The sequence below is a fragment of the Macaca thibetana genome, chromosome X (assembly GCF_024542745.1).
Source record: "Macaca thibetana thibetana isolate TM-01 chromosome X, ASM2454274v1, whole genome shotgun sequence".
NCBI classification, from domain to species: Eukaryota; Metazoa; Chordata; class Mammalia; order Primates; family Cercopithecidae; genus Macaca; species Macaca thibetana.
Genome location: NC_065598.1, coordinates 27,575,171 through 27,583,547, shown reverse-complemented (window position 1 = coordinate 27,583,547; position 8,377 = coordinate 27,575,171). Strand labels below are relative to the sequence as shown.

The window sequence follows — 8,377 nt, the reverse complement described above, 5'->3', positions numbered from 1 at the left end:
TACCCTCCTCTGATCCGCCACCCAGCTTAATTTAAAACTATCTCCCATTGAGGGACTTAAGGTTTTCCAAAGTCCCAAATTGCCTTGCCTCAGCGTGTTTACACTTGACTACTCTCCTGTGGACCTCCCCTTTTCCAGCCCCCTCCACCATATATTTTTTTCACTTGTCTTTTATGTCTTACACGGTATCTCACTGTCTTCCTTATAGGATAGCGCTACTGACTCTAAAATTTCATGGACAGTGGCTTGGACTTCTTTTTCTTACCATCCCTGGTATTACCGTTGAGCTTTCCAAAGAGCAGATGTTCAACTAATGTTTGAGGAATAAAAAAGCTAGTGAACAAGAGGTCAAATTTATTAACTCTCTAATGCTTTCTACATTCTTGAATAAGCAAAGCAAATCTAGGTATATAACTTTTATTTTACAGAACAACAGAATAGAAGAAACAAGGAAATACAAGAGTTTACTACCTTTTACTTTTTTCTCTATTTCTTAATCCCAACTATTTTACTGCTGATTATTTCACATTTCTAAGGAAATGCCTATTTCCGTGTCATGTTTTTTCATTCCAGATCAGTAAATAAGATGAAAGATTTCTCAATTTGTTTTAACAGATTTAAAAAAAGCCTCTTAACTCTAAAGTTTCATGAACAATATTAAATATGTAACCAATATTATTCATACAGCTAGATTCTAAAGCTAATTAACGTTTTTATAAAATAAATAACATTTGAAAACTTTCAACAAAAACAAAAGATAAGTGTACAAGTTACTCATGTAGAACAGGAATACAGATATGATATGTACTATGGTCCCTCTAACACTGCCTGGGCCTCCCACTACTTAAAAGATTGAGTGTTCTCTTCAAAGTGAGGAAAGTGCTTCATACTTCTCTAAGGGTGAAGCTGCTGGAATTGACCCTGTAACGTGCACTGGCCGGGGCACTAGTAGGAGGCATAGCTGCAAATCTGCCTCGGACTCTCTCTTCTTCATCTCACAAAGCTTCTTCATACAAAGATGGAAAGGAACTGGGGACAGTATCATGAATCTTGGCCAAAAACTCAAGGGCTCTCATCTTACCGGTTTCTGCATGGGCTCTGGGACCCCACAGAAATTCATACCACACAGGATTGCTGTTGAGTACCTGCTGGCGCTCCAGGTATCTTTCCTTTATGAAATCTTGGGTGATAAGCTTCTTGGGCTCCCCATAGAAATAGTGGTTCTTTCTGGCATCTATCCCCATTACCTTAAGCACCTGCAAGATATCTTCCTCAGTGGCACAGTTGCCCTTCATAAAGGTCACACATAGGATAGTCATCAGGAGGCCAGTCTTGGGCATGATCTCCTCATCACTCAGCCTTGCATCACAGGAGCGATTCAGTTTGTTGATAAGAGCATAGTAGTGCCTGGTTGGATCGACTTCCTTCACAACAATGCCAAAGGCCAGCACCATGAGCTCAGAGGCCTTCTTGAGGATCTCATGGAAGTGCGCCTTCTCCTTTTTGATGACATACTTTAGCATGTCATGCTTTGTTGTGGGCTCCTTCATGTTGTACTTGTGCAGCAGGAACTGCACCAACAACATTGCCTTCTGGTCTAGAGGGGTTGTGCTCAAAAGATCAGTGGTCGGTGGTGCCTGGGAGGTGCTTGTTTTTTCCTCATCTTGGCTCTCGGCACCTTCATCAAATTTTGTGCATGAAACACTTGCAGAAGTACTGGTAGTGGATGGGGCCCTCTGAGGGCCCGGAGATTTGCTACTTGGCCCAGTACCAGGGGAGCTCTGGCGATTAACACCATAAAGAGGAGGGGAGGAAGTGGAGGGCCTTTCTTCCTCCGAATCATGTCTCTCCTCTGAACAGCCTAGGCTGGCTTCCTCAGACTACGGGTCTCATCTTCCTGAGACCCTTGAGGTGGAAGTCAGAGGGTATCTCATGCTGATAGCTCTGCCCTGGGCCTCCCAGGAGTGAAAGTAGGGCTGGGGCTCAGCACAAGCTGGGCTCCTTGCCTCTGGGGTAGGTTGTCCTGTCAGATTTCCACCTTGGGTGTTGCGGGAGGGGAGGAGTAGGGAGTTCTCCTGGCTTTTTCATTAAAGGCTTTGTGGGAAATACCAACTCCGTGAAAGCTCTGGGTCATTTCCATACTGAAAACCTTGAGAATGGGTTAAAGTCTCAGGCTAGATACATATGGGAAAGCTGCATCACAAAACAGCATCCCAGTTTTGGGTAGTTATTAAGCACAGCTTCTAGAATCATGCTGTTTCAGCCAACCCAAACTTTTGTGCTGTCATGATATTACCATATGGTACTGGCACACAGGGTCTGAGGTGCCATCTCAGATTGCACTATTCAGTGAAGCAGTATAAATTCATTGTCTCAAGGCACACTGGGAAGAAGCAAGGGCCACACTTCAAAATATTTCATCCAACTAATTCTGTCATCTGCTTCTATTTCTGGCTACGGACCCTGTTTCCACTTGAGGGTATGCCCCCACTTGTTTCCCACACATAAGTAATGGTTCAACCCAATCTTATTGTCCCTCAAGAATTTCTCATTTTTGCTTCTTTGCTGTTGTTGATACTGTTCTCTCATTCTTTCTATAGTTTCTCCAGGGTTGATTTTGGAAAATATTAGCCAAATTCTGGTTGCCATCTTGAATGCTACATGTAAGATAGTGTATTGGTCTGCTCAGGTTACCATGACAAAATAACATAGACTGTGTGGCTTAAACAACATAATTTTTTTTAACCTAGAAATTTATTTACCTCCAGGGTCTGGAGGCTAGAAGTCCAAGATTAAGGTGTCCTCAGGGTTGGTTTCTGCTGTGGATTCTCTTCTTGGATAGCAGACAGCTGTCTTCTTCTTGTGTCCTCACATGGATTCTTCTCTATGTCCTTGCAAAAAGAGAAATTTGGTTTCTCTGCCTTTTCTTAAAAAACATTCTTTTTGGATTAGGGCCCCACCCTTATGACCTCATTTAAACTTAATTATCTCCCTAAAGGTCCTATTTCCAAAAAATGTCACATTGGGCATTAGGGCTTCAACATACAAATTTTGAGGACGATACATTCAGTCCACAGCTGGCAGTGAATCTGTAAATAATTTAAGGAGGATTGGCATCTTTATAATATTCTTTTCCCCATAAGTGAACACAGGGCACTGATCTATTTATTTGGGATTTTTATAGTTGCCTCCAAAAAGATGGTGTACATTTTTGTTAGGTTTCTTTTTAGGCAAATTTGGATATTTGCTGCTATTATGGTTGAGATATTTTTCTATTATTTGTTCTTATTACTTATTGATTTTGTATGGCAAGGCTCCTGAGTTTGCCATAGTGACACATACAACAGCTTTCTGAAGTCTGTTTGTTGAGTATTTTGTGCACTGGTTCCTGTGGATTTTCTAATTAGAAGAACATATTGTCACCATTTATTATCTCTGTCCTTTCAATATTCATACCTTTTATTTTAGTATTTTTATTGCTCTGGTTATGTATTTCAGTTCACTTTAAAACAGTAGAGATGCTACCATACATTTGTGTCCTGGTCCCCATTTTAATGGGGATGCTTTTAACATTTCTCATTCCTGTAAGCTTTCTGTAGATTTTAGGAAATGGAAATCCTATTTTAATGTTATTTTGCTTTTTTTTTTTTTAACCATGAATCAGTGTTAAATATTTTTTTCCAAAGGCTTTTTCTGTACCCCAGGAAATGATCAAATGCCATTCTCCTCTAATCTATCAATGTAGATAAATCGCAATCAACCATTTTTTTTTTAATGTTATATCATTTTTGCATTTCTTGGATACAATCTACTTATTCACTCTTACATTAAACATGTTATGAATGTATTTAGGATAGATGCCTATGTGTGAGTGAAACTGGCTCATGTGATCTCTTCTTGGGTTGTCCTTATTTAGTCTTTGTATTCAATAAAACTATACACCAAACAAAAGAACATGAAACAAAACAACATAAGCAATGATTACATGTTAAAAATGTTTAAATCCAAGTTAGACTTTAGATTAGTTAATCATATTATACCAATGTCATTTTCTGCATTTCCATAATTGGACTATTATTACGTAAGTTGATATCTTCAGAGGGAAGTGGGAGAAAGGTGCATAGTAACTCTCTGTACTATGGTTGCAATTTCCACTAGTCTAAAATAATATCAAAATAAAGAGTTTAAGGATTTTTGGTTTTAGCACCAACATACAAAGGGCTTAGGAGTTATCTCTTTCATCTTTACAACAAGAAATAGCTGGAAAAATTGAAAACCAATGACTTTCCTTGGACCCAACAGAGAACTGAGGTCAAAGGAATCACAGAGCAACTTGCTACCCTGAAATCTGAAGAGACAGGCACATTCAAATAATTACAGTTGTTTGCTTACCTGGAGCAGAAGCTACTGAAAGCCGTAACAGTGGAACCAATTAGTTCATTAGTAATATTGACAAATTGCTATAGGCTGAATGCAGACTAGTGTGAGATTGCAAAACATCTAGGAGTTGCTATCACAGAAGGGACCACACTAATGCAGCCTTTCTCCAGGAACTCCACCAGGTTCTCACAATGAGGACCTGAGAGAAATCCTCTGGTGGTTCTGGCAGGGGGAAGGAGAAGAATAACCATTATGTAATCTTTCCAGATCCTTCCATATTACAGACATCTATTCTCTAGAGTAACACAGAAGTCTTATCCCACCTAAAGGAATTAATTTCCACCCCACTATAGCTCCTTTCAGCCTTCCTGTCTTATTTAATAAAAAAAAAACATAGTCAACATGGGACAAGGATTAAAAAAAAAAATAGATTGGTAATGATGCAGCCAGGAAAAGAAGCAAAGGGCTGGAATGGGTGGGTGGGGTGTTATACTCTTGGAAGAGGGACAGAAATGTTTGTGATCATTCCCCCTAAAAGCAGGATTACTAAAATAATAAGATTTAATTTTTAAAAAAATTATAGAACACTTTCTTTTTCCCACATCCTACCACCACAGAAACAAGCCTCTAATATAGTAACAGTGGATTACAGCTGAAATATCTGCATACAGCTGCTCTCTGAGGACCAACACAAAGAGAAACCCTAAAGCAAAGAGAGGATAAAAAAATCAAAGACACTAGAGGAATGTGAAGCCTCTAGTACCTGTACTATAACAAACATTAAACACAAGCCAACTCCTAACCATGTTAATATCAATCATCACACTAAAAACATATGTTCCCTAGTACCTAACACTGACATATGTCTGGCTTTCAACAAAAAATTATAAAGCATACCAAAAAGCAAGGAAGAAAACAATCTAAAGAGACAAAGCAGGTATCAGAACCAGACTTGAACATGATACAGATGTTTAAATTATCAAACAAGAAAATTTAAATAGGTATGATTAGAATTTTGAGGGCTCTAATTGAAAAAACAGATAACATGCAAGACCAAACAGGGATTATGTTGGCAGAGAGATGGAGACTATAGGAAAGAATCAAAACTAAATGCTAGCAATCAAAAACACAATAAGAGAAATGCAGAATGCTATTAACAGGCTTATTAGTTAACATGGCACAGCTGAAGAAATAATTACTAAACTTGAAAATAGGTTAGTAAAAACCTCACCAAATGAAACACAAAGGGGGAATAAAAAGAATTAAAAATTAACAGGATATCCAAGAACCATGGGAAAATATAAAAAGGTATAAATACAGGTAATTAGAATGTCAGAAGGAAAATAAAGAAAGAATGGGGCAGAAAAAAATACTTGTCATGATAGTGTTGAAGGATTTTCTAACATTAGTGACAGACAACAAAGCATGGACAACCCAGTCAGCTCAGAGAACACCAAGCAAGATAAATAGCAACTCTAACAGATTATACCTAGGATATCATACTTTAACTGCAGAAAACAAAGACAGAAAAAATTATGAAGAAAGTGGACTGGAATTACTTTTCTACAGAAAACAAAGATTAAAATTATAGCAAAATTCTCATCAGAAGCCAGGCAAGCAAGAAGAGAATAACATGAAATCCTGAAATCCTTAAAGTGTTAAAAGAAATAAAAGTTCAAACCAAGAATTCTGTATCTAACATAATTATCTTTCAAAGGAGAAGAAAAAGTAAAGGCTTTCTTAGACAGACAAAAGCTGGAGCAATTCATTGCCAGCATACCTGCTCTGCAAGATGTTAACTTCATCATGCAGAAGGAAACTGATATAGGCCAGAAATGTGGATGAACATAAATGAGCATCAGAGAAGGGATAAATGGGGGTAAAATGAAATATTTATTTTTTGCCATTCTTAACTTTAAAAATTATTGCTTTAAATCATTAATAGTAGCAATGTATGGGCTGATTATAGCATATGGATAAGTGAAATGAATGACAACAATGTTACAAGGGATGGAGGGAGAAATTGGAAACATACTGTTATAAGGAATGTATACTACATGTTAAACAGTGTAGTGTTATTTGAGTGTAGGCTTAAATTATTTAAAAATGTATATTGCAAACAGTAGGAAAACCACCGGAAAAATTTTAAGTATGAGGTGTTTATCAGGAGAAGAGATTAAATAAAGTCATATAAAATGCTCAAGTATAACCAGACAATGGAAAAAAAAAAAAAAAAAAAAGCAGATAGAAAAACGCCCCAGATGCAACAGACAGAAAACAGTTATAAAAGAATAGATTTTAAGGCTGGGTGTGGTGGCTCACGCCTGTAATCCTAACACTTTGGAAGGCTGAGGCAGGCAGATCACTTGACCTCAGGAGTTTGAGACCAGCCTGGGAAACATGGTAAAACCCTATCTCTACAAAAAATAGAAAAATTAGCTGGGAGTGGTAGTTTGCACCTGTAGTCCCAGCTACTTGTGGGGCTAAGGCAGGAGAATAACTTGAGTCCAGGAAGCAGAGGTTGCAGTGGGCCAAGATCACATCACTACACTCCAGCCTGGGTGATAGAGTGAGACCCTTTTAATACAACTATATTAATAATCACTTTAAATGTGAATGCTCTAAACACAATAGCTAAAAGGAAAAATGTGTCAGATTGGATACAAAAATATAAAAGATTCAACCATATGCTGTTGATAAATCTACTTTGTATATTCACACTCAGGTTAAAAGAAAAGGGGTAAGGAATTTTTAGGGCAGTGAAACTATTCTGTATGATACGTTAATGGTGGATACATGACATTATGCATTTGTCAAAACCTGTAGGACTGTACAACACAAATAATGGATCCTAATGTAAATGATGGACTTTCGTTCATAATAATGTATCAATATTCATTCATTAATTATATCAAATGTGCCACACTAATGCAAGGTGTCAATAATAGGAAAAACTGTGTGTGACAGGGGAAGGGGTAAATAAATGGAAACCATATTTCTGGCTCAGTTTTTCTGTAAACCTAAAACTGCTCTAAATGTAAAATGTATAAGTTTTTAAAAAGCAAAGAAAATTCACATATATGTAAATAACCAGCTTACAGTATTTGAACTAAACTTGTACTATAATTGAACTAAAACACATTGGATTCACTAATTCCTTGTCTTATTTTTAGCACAGAGTCCCTGCACAATGGTTATCGCCCACAACCTAACAGCTCCAGATCATCTGCCACACCTTCCTTGTCCAACATTCAAGGGTTACCTTAGAACACCCAAGATCAGGCCAACAATTTAGAGGTGATGACTAGTGACATCTATTTAATGTTCCACAATGCTATCTCCTTCAAGAAAGTATCCAATGACCTCCTCACTTCAAAAAAGGGTCACCTGTAGAAAAGGAAGGGGTTTTGAGATGATGTGATAGATTATGTTGTTAACAACATATCTCTCAACTGGCTGGTAGGTTCCCTTTATTCTCAGCTGACTTGAGTCTCAGAATGCTCAAGACCAAGGTGCAGGGAAGAAAAGGACAAGCCAGGAAATATACCAAGCTGAACATAAAACACAGCAAACTTGTCCCTTTAGCCAATGCATGGTACAGTCAGCCAGATGACTTTCTTTGATGTTGAAATTAACCTGCTAGGCAAATATGGTAGGTAGTTGGAAATGGGTCTTCAATTGTAGTCATTTCCAGCTAGATAAAGATCTTTAACGTTTTTAGATTAAGCAGTTAAGTTCTGTTGCTTATCCGGCTGTCAAGAAAAGAATGACAGACTTGTCATTCTGTTGCTACTGTTACTGTATGACTCTAATAAATAGAAAAACATTCATGTAGGCTATGGTATGAATTGATGTCTGTTCCACTGTTGTTCATGGTTTGTCTTGTAATGCATGCTTGTGAAACTTGATTTTAGCTTTAAAAAAATTTCTCATGTAGGAATACTACTTTGAAATTCAATAAAATATATTTTACAGTAAGTCAGTTTAAAAAAAGTAA

The 8,377-nt window shown here is 37.5% G+C and overlaps 1 pseudogene; it reads right to left on the bottom strand.

Moving 5' to 3' along the window:
* Window positions 1–884: 884 nt before the first annotated feature.
* Window positions 885–6,185, bottom strand: LOC126945728 (melanoma-associated antigen B10-like; annotated as a pseudogene).
* Window positions 6,186–8,377: the final 2,192 nt, after the last annotated feature.